Genomic DNA, 18189 nt, shown 5'->3' on the forward strand with positions numbered 1-18189 from the left:
CGTATGCAATATTTGCATACCATTCAAGTGTATGACAGATGGACTATCATCCTCCCATAAGTATGCATTTGTATAACAACCATAATTTATTATAATAATCTGTATAATAAACTTTATATTGTTTTTTTTTTTTTTGATATTTTGTTAGGAAAAGAAAATGAAACTAGACTAGGCAATATTCAAGTAAAAGACAAAAAGGTGCTTTATTCTTTTACTTATAAATGATATAATAAGCAACTTATATAAATTTATCAATATTTGTAATCAAGGTTGCCATTTTCCTAATTCAAAACTCTTTCTTTGAAATTAAAAAATAAAATTTTAAATTTTTCGAACAGCAAATAAATAGGAATTGAAAATTTGTTTTTTTCTAAAACAATGTCTTATTTTAATTCTTTTATTTCTTTCTGTATTTGGAATTAAAAATTAAATGTAAATGTTAGTATTTGCAAGAGTAATTGACAATCAATGTCAAATCAAGAGACAGATACTCGTATGTATACAGCCTATAAACAAAACTGTATTACCAAAAACAGTCGTTATTTATAATAGAAAAACGAAACTCGAAAGATCCGATCCGTATTCAGATTGTGTAGCAACTAATCACATTAAAGTTATTATGAGATATAATTAAGTGAAAAACATAATGCATATTTCGGGCTATAATAAATTTAATTTTAGAGATCTAAAATCGAACGGTGCGATATCTGGGGAATACTTCCCATTTAATCGTTTCCAGGTGGGTTTTAACAGGTTGGGCAACGTGCGGCCTAGCGTTGTTCTGCTACAGAATCACTTTTTCATGTCTGGCTTAGTATTGGTTTCTAAATCATTGCCAGCCCATGTAGTCACTTTGCAATAGCTTGCCGATGCTGCAGAAAGCTCTTCTTGCATTTGACATAGATCCTCTTCGAACAACGTCTCCAATTCACCATCTTCCTGGTTTTTGGCCTTCAGTTAAAATTGAAATCCCCTTCTTTGAATCGACGAAGCAAATCACATCACCTTGCTTCACTTGGGGTGGCACCTCCGAGAACGTTTTGGAATTATCGATGTGCTTCAGCCGCTGATCAACACTTTCCGTAAATGAATATTATTTGACAAAAAAAAATCGGGCATGTTCGCACAACCAAAAATATATGACACATAAACAAAGTCACTAATGTGGAATAGCAGTTTCTTTTTCAAATGGCTAGGTTAAGTTTATGACGTTTTGAATAAATCAAAATCGATCACCAATAACTGCTGGAGCCATTTATTGACAAACAGCGAAAACTTAATTGTGCAACTAATAGTTTTGTTGAAATTGTTTTGTACGTTGGTAGCTTACGGGGTAAGACTAGTCAGAATCTTCAAAAATCGATGAAAATTTAAAGTAATACAACAAATAATTTTTAAACTAAATGACCTCTAACTAACAACAAATAAACCAGTTGTCTATAAAAAATGGTATATTTCGGCATATTTATATTATCCACCGTTTTTAAGACATTAAAATTACTATTATATTATTATTATTCAATACAGCGTACTTGCTAGACTGCAGCTTAAAAAAATTGGGTAAACTTGGGTTTTCTTTCATAGATTTCGGATTGACCTAATTTATACGACACGTTATTAAAAGTCGGTTGACATAAAATGTTCTTTCATATGCATGTCTATACATACATATGTATGTATGTATGTATGTATGTATATATGTACATACATATGTGTCTTATACATAAAAAAAGTTCTACTACTAGTAGAGAGTTGCTCACATGCTACAGACAAAATTTATAAAAAAGTGTTTAAAAAATCAAACAAAGATGATTAAGATTGTTAAGTAGACACAGGTCTACATCAATAAAATGAATTATGTGGGTATTCCTTTCTTGTGCATGTCGTAATTTAACGTTGAGTTCGTCGCTAATATGTTACTTTTTCCCCTATTGTAGTATAAACTGAAAATTGTCTCTTGTGTCAGTTACCTGTGATACTTTTCTAACTACTAAATCAAATGCACACACCATTAAAAAATATAATGCTGCATACATACATATGTACATACTCGTACAGGCAAATGCATATTTATTTATTTCCTACGAAACATCATAGAGCACCTTAAAAACTATGAGCACTACGCACATTCAACTCCCTCAATAAAATATACTCATTTCTTTGGGTGGCTCCAAGTCACTTATATACATATGTATGTTCATACACTTCCGTTCACTCATTTTCTCATTTACTCACTCGCTCATTTGGAACATTATTTTTACTGTTCTGTTCACCACTTTTTGTACTCTCAAAGTTGCTTTCGCTCATTACTCTCTTTGATATGCATTGTTATTTTACTCTCCTTTTGTTTCCTTTATATTGCTTTTGCGACCGATATTCCGGTGTCTTATGCATTGCGCGGAGTGTAAATTGCTTGTACGGAATATATACGGCTTTTATGGTTACGGCTAGCCGACACATCATCATCAAATGCTACCAAAAAAATATTTCCACTGTTTGGAGGAATAGTAACAAATTGACGCTGCGTGGTGAAGTGTCGATTTTTTAGTTGTTGTTAGTATATCTTAACGAGGCAAATTTCTCACGTTTTATATTTGATTGTGCGAATATATACAGTACAGTGCTCGCTCGCTGATAGTTAAAATATGTCTACCTTTATTGTTTTAAATAAAATGAAAGTTGTGTTTTTATAACACAAACCAAAAATGTGTTGTAATGTTTAACACATACAAATATATATCCATAAAAAATTCTGTAAATAAGAATGTGAAATAAAGTTAAAAAAAAAAATAAATAGGCTTTAACCCTAAATACATAAAAAGTTAAGAATTTACGTTGAAGAATGCGCAGATAATACCGCCGTTACTTTTTATTGTTCCAACTACTAAAATATACACACCAAAAGTTACTCGCAACTATTATAAACAATAAGCCAATGCTTTACTACAATATAAACAATATATGCATTACGGTGGTACAATGTAATACTTGTACAATAAAGAAAACGCTTTGTCAGTCCTGGCTTATTATGGTTCACCGGCAAATATAATATAAAATGTGTTATGCTATTGACCAGTTTGTGAGATATTAATAATTAGATAAATGCCTCAACTACATTAAAATCAGAACTGGTTAAATCGGTAAAATTAGCAATAATAACAGAATTCAATTCAATATGAAATGAATAAAACATATAACAAAAATATTTAAGTGACCATTATTGTGCCAGCCGGATATCATTATTTTTTAACTCGTCTTGTCCTTATTTTTACTACTTCAAAAAAATGTGAAATACTTGGAAAAAATCGTACAAACTTACATTTACGAAGTACTGTTTCGACGGGAATTTTACAGTTGAGTTGTGATTGCTTGTGTTACCGCGTACCGATTTCAATCACGTTTTCATTAACTTAGGAAATATACAACTATTGTACCAGGTCTTAATCGTGTCAGTGAAGCAGTTGTTTTTATACTTTTATTATTATTATTTTTTTTATTTAGGTGTAGTGTTAATTATGCATTTATAAACTATTCCTAAACTTTAAATCATTGCGTTAGTATACGTAGTATATACATATGTACATTTGTTTTTAGATATCGAAGCGGTTATTGAATGTAATTATATCAATTCTAAATCATTGACATGCGAGTATATATTATATAACTTTAAGGGAAAAATATAAATTAAGTTATAATTTTTTTTCTTTAATAAACCCTATTGCACTAATTATTTTACCATGTTGCACTCTGTAACAAGCTACAGATTCTGTTCTTAAATATAAATTATATGTTTGCAGCGCCAGCTTAAAATCATTGTTTGTTGACCTTTGTAATATACAATGTATAAGCTTTCACCCCATCTGTCATCAAATAAATATGTGTTTACATACATACAGTACATATGTATGTATATACATTTTTATTATTTGATAGCTTATGAAAGAATGTACGCGTGAATCCACATCTTTACACTTACATACATGCTAATTTTACTTTCCAACCCTTCTGCTATTGGAAATGAAGATTTCCTGAAGCAAACTTTTTTGCACACCGTATAAAATGAGCACATTGAAACAAAAAACAGATACAAATAAAAGTCGTTAGTTATAATCGTGAATTTCAGCTTTCAACCCTTAATAAAATGCACAATCTAAGGAAATATTTGTGCATATGCAAAAACATATTTGTAGGATACACACGTATGCACATGAATATATGCAATATGTATGCGCAAATATCCTACAACATTTTGCAGTGCATATTTACTTATTTGCCAAATGGCATGCCATATTTACATCATACGTAATGTTGGTTGGAGTCGGGAAACAAAATTTGGTGATTTAGCATTAATATAAATGCAGCCATTTTCCGCAATAAACCGCGCTTCTAAAGAGTTTCTGAAAATCGCTCAGTATACTTAAATTAATCTTTTCGAGTTTCATCAAGAAATACGTGGTGTATGTCAGTTTAAGTGAGTTAATTACGTAAAAGTCCACGGTGAATACTACCTATTTGCAACATAATCAACAATACAAAAGTAACTATCCTAAATTTGTGTCCGTGGTATGTTCTAAATAAATGAGTAATAACTAAATGATACATTATAAAAAAATTAAAATTAGTTGAGCTGTCTCACGATGTGCTGTTTAAAAAAAAACTTACCTAAAATACGTTACTGTTATCACAAAAATACTATTTACTATGTTATCTAATAAATATTGGGTTAGTAAAATAATAAATTTTGTTACAGATTTGTGCTGTGACATCAATTAAAAACACATAACGAAGATTTAAAATGCAAGCAATCAAGCTTCAATGAATAGAAAATTAGCGACGGAAACTGTGTACTTCGTATAGTTAAACCAATACAACAAAGTAAAAATATTTCTAATAAAATATATAATAAAATACCAATATATATGTACATTAAAAAAATTGTGTTCGTTTATAAATTTCACATTAAAATATACGAAATTACTCATTTTGCGGTGACAGGAAAAATTATAAAGAAATTTCAAATTGTGCTTAACGCGAAATTTATTTTGATTACTACTAAGAAAAATTATTAATTTCGAAGCCGCAATTCAATTTAGCATGCGCTGTGATCTGACACCTCTCTCATTGGCACATGCTCATGTTAAATATTCATTGTGATATTTGGATGCTGATCCATGTTGAGAATTGATAGATCGCTAGTGAGTGCTCATGTTTAATATTAATTTATAATAAATCGTATTAAAAAAAATTTTTTTAAATTATGGCCTTTCTTTAATATTATATATTATATACACATATGATCAGCATGACGAGCAGAGTCGATTTTGCTATGTCCGTCTGTCTGTCTGTATAACTAAAAATTAGTCCTTGTAGGGAAAACTTTTCATACATATATATTATTGTCTAAAACAACGCTACAATTTCTGAACATTATTGGGATCGTATTACTATGGCATATAGCTGGCATATAAGCTGACCGAAAAAATTAAGTTTTATGTTATAAGTTAAGCGCCTGTGAAGTGTACTATGTTTGCTTCGAAGTTAACGTTTTTTTGTTTGTTGTCTTCAAGTTGCAACCAATTGTACATTGGAAACATTTCACACATTTATTGTACACATTCACTTAATATGGAAAACTAGTTTTCGTTTACAAAACGAATTGTAAATTTGCAAGTGCATTTCTTTTTATCTATTCAATTATTGAATGCTGCAAATGCGTAATTGGAATTACAGTACGATTCACAATTATTTAATTATCTAATCCTTTTGATGTCATAAATGGTCAGTCACAGCTGCCTGCTAACATTGTTAAAAAGACGACTGGCCCGCAAAAATTCCAATATAACTACAAGGATTCACTCAAAGCCATGTTCATAAACAAGCCGAAGAGCTCACACTAAAATTTTATATGACTGGGGTAACGTTACATTGTGGTTGATATACATATGTATACCATAAAGTCACGGAAATCTACATGCACACTGCTGTGCATTCTTAACAAATTTCAGTTCAATAGCACGTGTATATGTATATGAATGTACACACAGTGTCTCACATAACTAAACTAATAACATAAATAAACTTTCTTGAATTTGTACTCTATTTAATAAATTTATTTATTTATTTAAATTCTTATACCTGGAGCAGAGTATATTAAGTTAACCCAGAGGTTTGCAACACCCAGAAAAAAACGTCGGAAACTCTATAAAATATGTGTAGGACTTTCTAATAGGAATGATATATTTTCTAAGTGTCGTTTCGGCCATTTTTAATATATCTGTATTTTTTTATTGTATTTAGTAATGTTTACAATTTCATAGTGAAAAAATCTACATAAGAACAACGTTTCCAAATTATTCAATTTTATTATAAAAATAATAATAAATAATTAAGAAAATCATTTTCTTCGATGAGGCTCACTTTCATCTGAGTGGTGCGGTAAATAACAAAAACTGTCGATTCTGCTGCAAAGAAATTCCACAAATTATTCATGAACAACCACTATATCTAATCACCGAATCGAAATGAAGGTGGTGACGCCGTTACTGTCAATTTCCTATATACAATATGTACAAATGATCAGCGTGAAGTCCTGAGTCTGTTTACACTTATCGGCCTGTTTGTGTATACGCGAACTAGTCCGTCAGTTATTGGGATATTGTTCTGAAGCCTGGAAATCCAACGCAGGATTACTCTTGCCAACAGGTGCTACTTCGGACTGAGTAGGCAATTGAAAAGTAAAGTCCTCTCTCGACGAACAAAAACCAAACTCTATAAGTCGCTCATAATTCCCGTCCTGCTATATGGTGCAGAGGCTTGGACGATGACAACAACCGATGAGTCGACGTTGCGAGTTTTCGAGAGAAAAGTTCTGCGAAAGATTTATGGTCCTTTGCGCGTTGGCCACGGCGAATACCGCATTCGATGAAACGATGAGCTGTACGAGATATACGACGACATCGACATAGTTCAGCGAATTAAAAGACAGCGGCTACGCTGGCTAGGTCATGTTGTCCGGATGGATGAAAACACTCCAGCTCTGAAAGTATTCGACGCAGTACCCGCCGCGGGAAGCAGAGGAAGAGGAAGACCTCCACTCCGGTGGAAGGACCAAGTGGAGAAGGACCTGGCCTCGCTTGGAATATCCAATTGGCGCCACGTAGCGAAGAGAAGAAACGATTGGCGCGCTGTTGTTGACTCGGCTATAATCGCGTAAGCGGTGTCTAAGCCAGTAAAGAAGAAGAAGAAGTTATGAAATTGTACGCACATTCCTTATTCTCTTGTCCCTAAAACATATTGACAATATATCTTCGTTAACGTTTTTTCTCGTTTTGTTTTTTTAATTACTTTATGTTTCCAAAACAAACATTTTTTCTTCATTTTAAATTCATAGCTACTTAAAATTTATGCTATCATTTAAACTAAAAGTAACAAAATGTAAAAACCTTAATATTAATCGGTTGTTATCGACCATGTTAAGCTAATATCGATATATTTGACAAATAAAACACACTTCACTTATTTCATGTTTTCGCTTAAAAACGAATTGTGTTGGCAATGCCGGAACGAATCTTTAGCTGATATTAATTTTATTATGAAATGTCTGCTTTAGAGAAAAGATTAATTTGAATTTTTAAATTTGTAATCGGAATGTTGCACAAATATATTTATTTTGTTCACTTGAGGTCTAGAATATAAAACAGAAATGTTTATACATATTTGTTTCAATTCTAACTCAATACCCATTCACAAAAATAAGTAATTTTAGCTTGTTTCACATTAAATATAATTCACATTTTAAGGTCTCGAGATTTTTTTCCATAACCATTTGTCCATTGTACTATCTATGAATACAAAAATTTCGACTTCCATAAACTTAGGCATTATTCAATTTAGTTACCGTTAGCAAAAATTATAAAATGAAAACTTCAACAACTTATGCATACATATGTACCAATGTGAAATCAACACGACCGAAGTGACCAAATTCGACATATATTTAACTGATGTGGAAATTGTCATCCGGAGGATCAGAATTCATTATATAAGAGATATCAGGTCTAAACATAGGTATAGACCAATTACATTCTAACTCAGCGCTAAACCATTTTAGGCGAAACGATGCACGGTTATTAATAAAACACGCTCGCTCATTGTCATAGAGATTACTCAAATATTGGCCGATATTTGCGGTGTAAAGTCATCCGAAAGCTCAATGGCGCCAATTCGAGATTCCAAGCGAAGCCAGGTCCTTCTCCACCTTGCTGCTTTCAGATCTGGATTTTTTCGTTCATTCGGACAACATAACCTGCCCCGCTTAGCAGCGGTCTTTAATTCGCTGAACTATGTCAATGTCGTCGTAAATCTCATACAGCTCATCGTTCGATCCAATGCGATATTCACCATGACTAATGCACAAAGGACCATAAATCTATCACAGAACTTTTCTCTCTAAAACTCGCAAGTCGACTCTGAGATATTGTCATCGTCTATGTCTCTGGACCATATAGCAGAACGGGAATAATGAGTGACTTATAGAGTTTGGTTTTAGTTCGTCGAGAGAGGACTTTACTTCTCAATTGCCTACTCAGTCCAAAGTAGCACCTGTTGGCTGGAGTTATTCTGCGTTGAATTTCAAAGCTTACATTGCTGCTGGTGTTGGCGCTGTATCCAAGATAGACGAAATTATCTTAAACTTTGAAGTTATGACTGTCAACAGTTACTTCAGAGCCAACTCGCGAGTGCGACAGCTGTTTGTTTGATGACAGGAGATATTTCGTTTTGCCCCCGTTCATTTCGTTTGCTTTGCTTCCTTGTCCAGTCTGGAGAAAGCAGAACTAACGGCGCAGGTGTTGCTCCCGATGGTATCAATATCATCGGCATACGCCAGAAGCTGTACACTCTTATAAAAGATTGTACCTGCTAGATTAAGTTCTGCAACTCGAATTATTTTCTCCAGCAGCAGATTCCCTTGTCTGAAACCTCGTTTGCTATCGAACGGCTCGGAGAGGTCCATCCCAATTCTGACGGAGCTTTGGTATTGCTCAATGTGAGTTTACAGAGCCGTATTAGGTTTTCGGAGATACCAAAATCAGTCATCGCGACATAAAGGCAACTCTTTTTCGTGGTATCAAATGCAGCTTTGAAATCGACGAAGAGATGGTGTGTGTGGATTCTCTTTTCACTCGTATTTTCCAGGTCTTGGCGCATGGTGAATATCTGGTCAGTTGTAGACTTTCCAGACTTATAGCCACGCTGATAAGGTCCAATCAGTTTGTTCACGATTGATTTTAATCCTTCACACAACACGATCCTTTTTTGTAGATTAGGCAGAATACACTTAATTTCCAATGACTAGGCATGCTTTCGTCTGACCGTATTCTAAGCTGATAAATGGTCCTAATCAAGCACTAGGGTCTACATATTCGGTACCTAAGAGCTTAAACCATTTTGGTTTGATTTGGACAATCTTTGCTCATAAGGTGGTAGACTGCAAAGGCACCATTCGGGAAAAGTTTTGTCCCGCTACATTAATTGATGCTTTATTTGTATACTGAAATGTGAAACGATCAGATGCAAATCAAAATTATGTTACATGTGAAGTAGACGTAGTTGTAGACCGATTTTTTTCCATTTTCAGACTATGACGTAATAATTGTAGAAGAATGTTATGTACCGAGTTTGGTCGAAATTGGTTGCGCGTTCCCGAGATATGCGATTTCACCTAAAAGTCTTTAAAGCCCTCTGCGCACTGCACAAATTTGGTTGAAATGGCTATATTGGTTTGAAAGACATACACTAGAGTATGTAAAAACAACTACTGTTTTTTCGATTGGCACTCTGAAAAATTGGTTTGGTAGACACTTCTGAGAAAATCTCTCCAAGTATGTCTTATTAACCCTTCCCGCTTAAGGGGTTTTTTCTTATTGCCTGATAAAAAAATTAAAGAAGGGCTAAGTTCGAGTGCAACGGAACATTTTATACTCTTGTAACTTGGAGGAATCATTACCAGGGAAATACCTTAAAGTGTAAAATGTCAACCAAAGGATTGGAATCTAAGCAATTTTTTATAACTCATACACTGACCGACATATTCGGCATAAGATTTCTTAAAAAAACAAAGTTAAAGAAATTGGGGGTGGTATCGTCCCGATTTTATTTCTTTTTGCTCATCCCGCATACTACTAATATGCCACAGAATCAGAAAACGTTTCCTGGGTTTCAATAAGGTACATTACATACAATCACCAATCATATGGAACAAAGTCTTCCAGATGTTCGAAAATCCTGGTAATAGTTATTTGGGGGGTAAGTCGAGTTTTCGCCCAAATGTATCTATTTTAGAATCAAAGATATACTGTTGTGAGTAAAACACGTTCTGTAATTTTCATTGAGACAACTTAAATATTGCCCAATATATCTAAGATAAAGTCACCTGAAAGTTCGAAAATCTTTATATTAGGAATATCGGCGTTCAGGGAAGTATTGACCTGATTCAACCCATTTTTATAAACAGAATTGCTATCGTCATGAAAGAATTCTGTCTGAATTTCAATTGCTTATCTCTTACATTGAACGATATTTTCGGTCAAAAGTCAACTATGTATACTGGGGTCCTCATATTCGGTACCTAGAGGCTCGAACAGTTTTAGTTGGATTAAGACAATTTTTAGCCGTAAGATGGCATACTTTGTAGGAGTTATTAATGCAAAATTTTGTCCAGTTCTATTATTTACTACTTCTTTTGAGTACTGGAAAGTGAAAGAATCAAGTGAAATTTAACTTTGTGTTCTATGGGAAGTTGTTGCTGCAGTAGCCCAGTTTTGCCCATTTTCAAACTGTGATACACATACAATATGAGAAGAATGCTACCTACTAAACTTTGCTTAGATATGTGTTTTCACCAAACAGTTTACCGTCCCACGCCCATAGTCCAAATTTCACACCGTCATCTTGACGTCATTTATATATTTATAACCTTATATCGACAGGTGAACAAAACTATAAGCAACAGATTGCAAGAGTATAAAAATTCATACCTCGCTTCCAATTACCTGAAAAAAAAATTTTGTTTAATGGATTTTGTAGGAAATTGAATGCTCTACAAAAAAGATCTACTACAATTTTTTCGTAAGCCTAATAATCGTTTAAGAGATAGTAACGGTTGAATTTAGAGTATTTTAAAGCAAAATGGTTCGTGTTTTGAGCCGATTAATCAATGCACATGATTTTTTCTAGTAATTTGAGTTTAAAAGTAAAACATATAGAAGTGTCCTGTTCAATTTTTCTTTCATTTTGGCAACTGACGTTCTGAAATTTTTTCCATAGCATAGTAATATACCTTTATTTATAGTAAATTAATTAATGAACAAATAAATTGATATGATGTTTATAAAAGTTACTAGGGGATCGTACCACGCGTTGCTGTGGTATACATTTTATACTATTCTTCTTCTTAATTGGCGTAGACACCGCTTACGCGATTATAGCCGAGTTAACAACAGCGCGCCAGGCGTTTCTTCTATTCGCTACGTTGTGCCAATTGGATATTCCAAGCGAAGCCAGGTTCTTTTCCACCTGGCCTTTCCAATAGAGTGGAGGTCTTCCTCTTCCTATGCTTCCCCCGGCGTGTCGAATACTTTCAGAGCTGGAGTGTTTTTGCCCATTCGGACAACATAACCTAGCCAACATAGCCGCTGTCTTTTATTTCACTGAATGCAATATTCGCCGTGGCCAACGCGCAAAGGAACAAATATACCCGTGATAAGGCATGCATGTCGTAAGAGGCGACTAAAATCCAGCTGCAATTTGTCTGATATTTACAGGTCTTGGTTTGAATGTCAGCATGGTCTAAAGCCAGAAAAGTGCTACAATATTCAGCTTGAAGTCACATTCCAAGCTTCATAATTTTTCACTATATAATATAAAGCATTTGTCGTTCAAGCGACAAAGTCACACCAAAGACTATAACCTGGTACCACGGGGAGCAGTTAGCCCTTGGAGGTAACTTCAATCTGCTCATTGGGTTTGGCCCTTTGGGGAGATTCGTGGTGGCTGTTGTTTAAACCTAAATGCAGGCAGGGCATTTTGTCCGGTGTGGAGTCGCATTGCGGCCGGATGCCGGACCCAGAGTATGGCAGAGGTTTTAGGTCGGCCTCGAACCCGACCAAGGTGGCTAGGGTGTTTCCTTCCACCCGAACCAATTGGAACCAAGGTATTAGTGCAGAATGCACTCATGCTTTGGTTCTCCAAATTATGAGTGCTGAATGCATTTATGCTTTGGGGCGCTGATCAACGCATTGTATTGATCTACGTGCTTCTAGCAATAGAAAATACCGTGAGGTTAGGGCTTCGCAGGCAGGTACTCACGTAAATCACAACGGACTCTGTCAAGTCGCGAGTGCGACGACTGTTGGTTTGATGACAGGACTCACTGCCAGACTCATTTTCTTTGCTTCCTTGTCCAGTCTGGAGAAAGCAGAACTAACGGCGCGGGTGTTGCACCCAATGATATCAATATCATCGGCATACGCCAGCAACTGTACACTCTTATAAAAGATTGTAGCTGCTCGATTAAGTACTGCAGCTTGAATTATTATCTCCAGTAGCAGATTGAAAAAGTCGTACGATAGGGAGTCACCTTCAGACATCGCGGCATAAAGGCAACCCCTTTTCATGCTGTCAAAAGCAGCTTTGAAATCGACAAAGAGGTGGTGTGTGTTGATTCTTATTTCACGGGTCTTTTCCATGATGTGGCGCATTGTGAATATCTGGTCAGTTGTCGATTTTCCAGGTCTAAAGCCACACTGATAATGTCCATTCAGTTTGATGACGGTGGACCTTAATCTTTCACACAATACGCTCGATAGAAGCTTATATGCTATGTTGGGGGGGCTTATCCCACGGTAGTTGGCGCTGATTGTGGGGTCTCCTTTTTTGTGGATTGGGCAGAGCACACTTATAGCCCTGACAGACCGCAGCGCTAATACGCATTAGCAGGTGTAATTTACATTTACTTGCGCATTTGACCTATATTAATGCAAATTTGTAATGCACAAGAGTTTCGTGCATTTAGCTGGATTTGCCAAATTTAAGTAGGCAGCACTGTTCAAAAATGACCGATTTTTGCAATTTTTTGACAAATTTTGCTTGAAGTCTGCCGCCTCCTTTGCGTTAACATCATCAGAGGTAAGCAATTTTATATTGCTAATTAAATTATGTGCAGGTATATTAACAAATTTTAATATTTTAAATTTTAAAATTATCTTTTAACGTAGTTAATAATAAACGAATTTTTTCATTAAATTTATATTGATTCCAAAAATTACAAAAATCCTTTTAACAATTTCTCTTATTAATTTTTATTTCACTTTTTTTAAATAAATAAACAAATTTCACAATCAGCTGTCTAAATGACAAGTCTGCCGTCTGTCACCATAAAATTTCAATGCGCATTAATTTTGCTCGTCTGTCAGGGCTATTAAATGCTCCTTATCAGTTCTTCGCCGCCATGTTTGAACAGCTCGGCCGGCAATCCATCGGCCCCCGGCGCTTTGTTGTTCTTCAGACGGATAAAAAAAAAATTAAATAATTTCTTTCAAACTGATTTTTGAAGAGAAAACTTGTATAGGAGTTATTTTTATAATTGAAACTTAAAATTGTGCAAATTTCCCTGAAACTCCCAAAAGTGCAGTTCCCCTATTCTCTTGTTCTATGGACAAATTTGTGCATATAAGCTAAGACAAATCATATTGATACTCAGAGTTTAAATTATTAAAAGTAAAATTAAGAAAGAAAATAAATTTTTTAACAGAAAACTTCTATAGGAGTTACTTTTATTACAGAATCTTGAAGTGTGTAAATTTCCCTGAAGCCTACAAAATAAATTGCCAATTTTCGATCGAAAACCAGAAAAAATCAAGTACATTGATGTTTGACTATGAATATCTCGTAAACGCCGGCTTTTGTGGACTTTTTTAATGTTTTCGTCGGTAACAACGGGACTTCGGTGCTCATTTCACCACGTCTAAACTTATAATAGTAATTTAATCTATCTGTCGGGCCGATTGACTTGTTAAACCCATAGTCTTCTAGGCAAAGTTGTTATGAATGATCTGTAGAATATATCCCGTATACTCGATTTTTTCGTTTTTTTTGAATCCCTGCAAATCAATCCTCTCAAATGTGTGCACACACGTAACTATAGTTAATTCTCATCTACAATCCAATCGCAATAGTGTCCTCCAAAAAATAGTAAAATATACGCACACGCATACGTTTTTACACAAATAAAACCATTGTACTACATGGGTCTGCTCTTGCAATCATTAAAATTTCTATTTGTATGCATCACGTACCTACTAGAATTTTTATGTCCTGACACACATACTTATATAAATATTCATATATATACATGCATACCTATATAATTACATGTGCGTTCTTGTTACCTAAAATGTTTTACTTGTAAAAGTAATTACCGATGATTACTACGGTAACTGGTTGTTTATGGCAACCTGTTTTCTATACGAAGGTATCACCTGTGGTCAAATACACAATTTTTATTTTTCATTATTTCGTTTAATTTTTCAATTCAGTCATGGTTATATATATTTTTATGTGTATATATTTTCTTATGTTTATAGCAACATGCAAGATCAATAGCATGTGAAGGATACATACATTGCCTGCTGTATTGAGTATTCTATTTTAAATGTATTGTGCTTTCAAATAATGAAATTTGCTGGTGTTACGCACACTCATTTATTTGTTTTAATTCTCCTTTTCTTCAGTATCTTATGTCAGGCAAACTCCTCGGTTGTTGGGCACTTCCTGCATTGTTTCAAATAATAATTTGCTTCAAATGTATACATTGCCGAATACGATCTTTGCCGGCGTTGGGCAGCTTTTAACATTTTTGTTTTATACATGATTTCGTCGAAACGGTGGCGCTTCAAATATCATTTGGCTATAGAAGCTTTCAAAGTAAACGCTGCTGGCAATGGACCAGCATAAAATAAATGTATAAAATCAAAATGCGTTTAATAATAAACAAGTATAGCTAAGTTCGGGTATAACCGAACGTTTCATACTCTTGCAACTTGCAAGGATCAAAACTACCTCCTGGTGTTGGCATAACTTTATTTATTATTTTGAGAAAGAATTCAACATTAATTATTTGGTATTTTATTAAGTTATACTATAGATAAATTAATAGCTATATTTTACTTTCCATCAACGAAAATTATATTAAAATAATCCCCAAATGAGATATTTCTGACATAAACTTAACCGAAGAGGCTAAATGTAATTTATGGAGTTGATGTCCAAAACGCAAATCAGAAAGTTGATGATATTAACCATATATGTATATACGTATAAGCCCAAACGGAAAATTGAAAATCATTTAATAGGTATATGAGCGAAAGGTAGTATTAACTCGAGTTTATCTATTTTTCACATTGCTACATATTATAAACAGAAGCAGATGCTCTCTGAATGTCTTTTACGGACCTCATATCCCGTCAACAATATATAATACACGGTACGTTCCAAAGTAAACAGGACTTAAAAAAACAGAACAAATGGTTTTATCGGCAAAATCAATTTATTTTATTCAAAATAGTCTCCTTCTGCTTCAATACAGCTTTTTGCACGGTCCAAAACCATATCGAACGAGTGTTTTAGTTCGTTGGCCGGAATTTTCAATTCCATTTCCATGAATATCAATGATAATTTCGGCTGATTTTTGATGAATTCACGGACAGTTTCGATGGAATTTCCGGTGATCACGGATGGAAACTTGTTCCATTAATTGAAACGTTTCGGTAAAAGTTTGACCAATTTTAAAACAAAATTTAGTGTTGGCTCTTTGTTCGAAGTTCATTTTCACACCAATAACACAAACATATTGACACTTAAACTTCCAATCAATGTAACGTCATGAAATTCCCACTGGATAATCGATAAATATAGCAGATTCTAACGCACTAGTCGACATATAGATTGCACCGCCAGGGTGCGCTAGATTCAAAAAGTCCTGTTTACTTTGGAATGCTCCTTGTATAAGGAGTAACGTCAACCGGATGTTTAAAAGTCCTAATTTAGGCATAGAGATGCTTTTTTTGTTCGAGATGGAGATTTCGGTTTCCGACCAAATCCTGCATCTTATTTTGTATGTTCACTTAGAACTTCGCCTTTTCTTCTGCACAGTTTCTTTTTAGTTCGATTTTCTGTTCAAAATATCGTTCTCTAGCGCTTTTCCAATAAAGGGAGTAGCATTTGCTGCGTTCGGCACTTGTGATATACTTCAGTTGGTGTGCACATGCTACGATTTAGTGCCGACCAGCTCTACCAGGAGGTACTTAGCATATCGTCGAGTATTGGTTTAAAATCAGTTGACTCTGTTAACAACTGATTTAAAAATATAAAAAAGGCAATTCAATATAAGCAATACTTAATTAAAATTAAATTTCAACTAGCCACTTGATTGAATCAATGGCTCTAGAGGATCTGTTCCAATGTTTAGGATTTGGTTGTTGGACACCAAGCAGCTTTCGTTAAAAATTACGTTCATTTCCGGCATATATGGTATTGTGCACGGAGAACTTCCAGTCTCTTTTTCATTATCTTTAGCTGTTTTATACGCCTTCAAAAGTGTTCGCATTTTTACTACAAGGGCAGCCACATTAACCGTTGAATCCTCTGGAAACAAATGTAATAAATATTTACACCTTAATTTTAAAATATGCTTACCGTAAATCCTTGAAATATCATGTTCTTCAAGACGTTTTCATAGGCGAACATTTTCTTTGGCGCATTCAGGAACTCATCCTTTCTCTCGCTGTGACACTTCAGGAACAGGAGTGTCCCGGCCTTTGTCCAAACTTTTCTTTTGCTGAAGATAAATAAATGAAATAATTATTTAGTTTGTGAAAAGTCGGTTTTCAAATTTACCTGTGCTCCATGTCAAACATTCCATTAAATAAATTGATATAAAGCTGATTGTTCTTGCCAGCGTTGTCAACATAACTCATATTTAATCGAAATGTTTTTGTAATACGCGTAGTCTTTCAGTTTATGTATCAATCTAATATTTTGCACGTATTCTTTTTTTGCAAACTGCTGGCGAATACGCGTAAAAAGTTAAAACCTATGTTCCAAAATACGGTAATGGCAGCAATTGTTTTGCAGCATCTCGGTAAAAAATTTAATTGATATGCCCCTCATAACTCGGCTATGGATCATCTGAAATGAAAAATCAAAATTATATCGTTAGTTAATCATATATGAATACAACGAAATGCAATAGATGTCTTCGTTACGAGGCATCTCGACAGGCAAACGTTTATGGTATACTAACTGTATTGCTGTACGTATTGCCTATGGAGACTCCATATTGCTTATGGAAAGCAAAAACAAATTTGAATGCTAACTACTGCATGCAATGAACTGCCACTTTACAGTGTGATCACTTTTCACTTCCCTGAAAATTTCGAAGAGGCAACATATGAAGATTATTTACATATATTCCGACGACAGTTTCATTTCGATTATTTTAAATATAATAGCGCGAGTCCTGAACCCACCTTATAAGTCGACATTAATATTGAGTTGTTAAAAAGTCTTGCGGTATTTTTATTGAATTTTTTCTTTTATTGAAATTGAAATGAGTTTTTGATGACTTTTTGCAATAACATCATCAAATTGGTCAATAGTCATTCTGCAAAAATTGTTAAAATCCTGTCCTTTCTCCCATAAATTATATTTTAGGTGTGTTTCCAAATCATGAAGACATCTAAATTCCATAAGTGGATTAACCCAGTATTTTGGTCTGCTTTATGAATCTTATTAAGCCTTTTCAAACTTTTAAGCACATCTATAGCTCGTATTTGACACTCGACGCCATTTCGCAAATGATTATGTCTAGATAAAAAATGTTCACATACAGATTATTATGCCATAATCTTTTACCTGTCGAGATGCAAAGTTACTCTCCAATGAACAAACCAACGGGCAGCACTTGTGATGCAACCCAGCGCTAACATGTCTTCTGACGAATAAGCGATTGTATTTTGATTCTTTCTTTTAATCGCTTGAATTTCATGTTCAAATAGCTTGTCTTGGATCCACTTCCTGGTTATTGGTTATTTTAATTATTTGATGTTATGAATAAAACTGTTTTTATTTTTG

The 18189-nt window shown here is 34.2% G+C and overlaps 1 protein-coding gene across 18 annotated transcripts in view; it reads left to right on the top strand.

Moving 5' to 3' along the window:
• Positions 1-1557: 1557 nt before the first annotated feature.
• Positions 1558-18189, top strand: part of LOC105225707 (zinc finger protein 2) — a 315040-nt gene continuing 298408 nt past the window's right edge. For 4 of the 18 annotated variants that reach the window (XM_049459961.1, XM_049459962.1, XM_049459970.1 and 1 more), the window contains exon 1: positions 1579-5195. The gene's annotated coding sequence lies outside the window, so the exon portion shown is untranslated. Of the gene's footprint in view, positions 5196-18189 lie in introns of all 18 variants that reach the window. The other 14 variants (XR_007423204.1, XR_007423205.1, XM_049459973.1 and 11 more) reach the window with 10 other exon arrangements.

Source organism: Bactrocera dorsalis, chromosome 6 (assembly GCF_023373825.1).
Source record: "Bactrocera dorsalis isolate Fly_Bdor chromosome 6, ASM2337382v1, whole genome shotgun sequence".
Taxonomy (NCBI): Eukaryota; Metazoa; Arthropoda; class Insecta; order Diptera; family Tephritidae; genus Bactrocera; species Bactrocera dorsalis.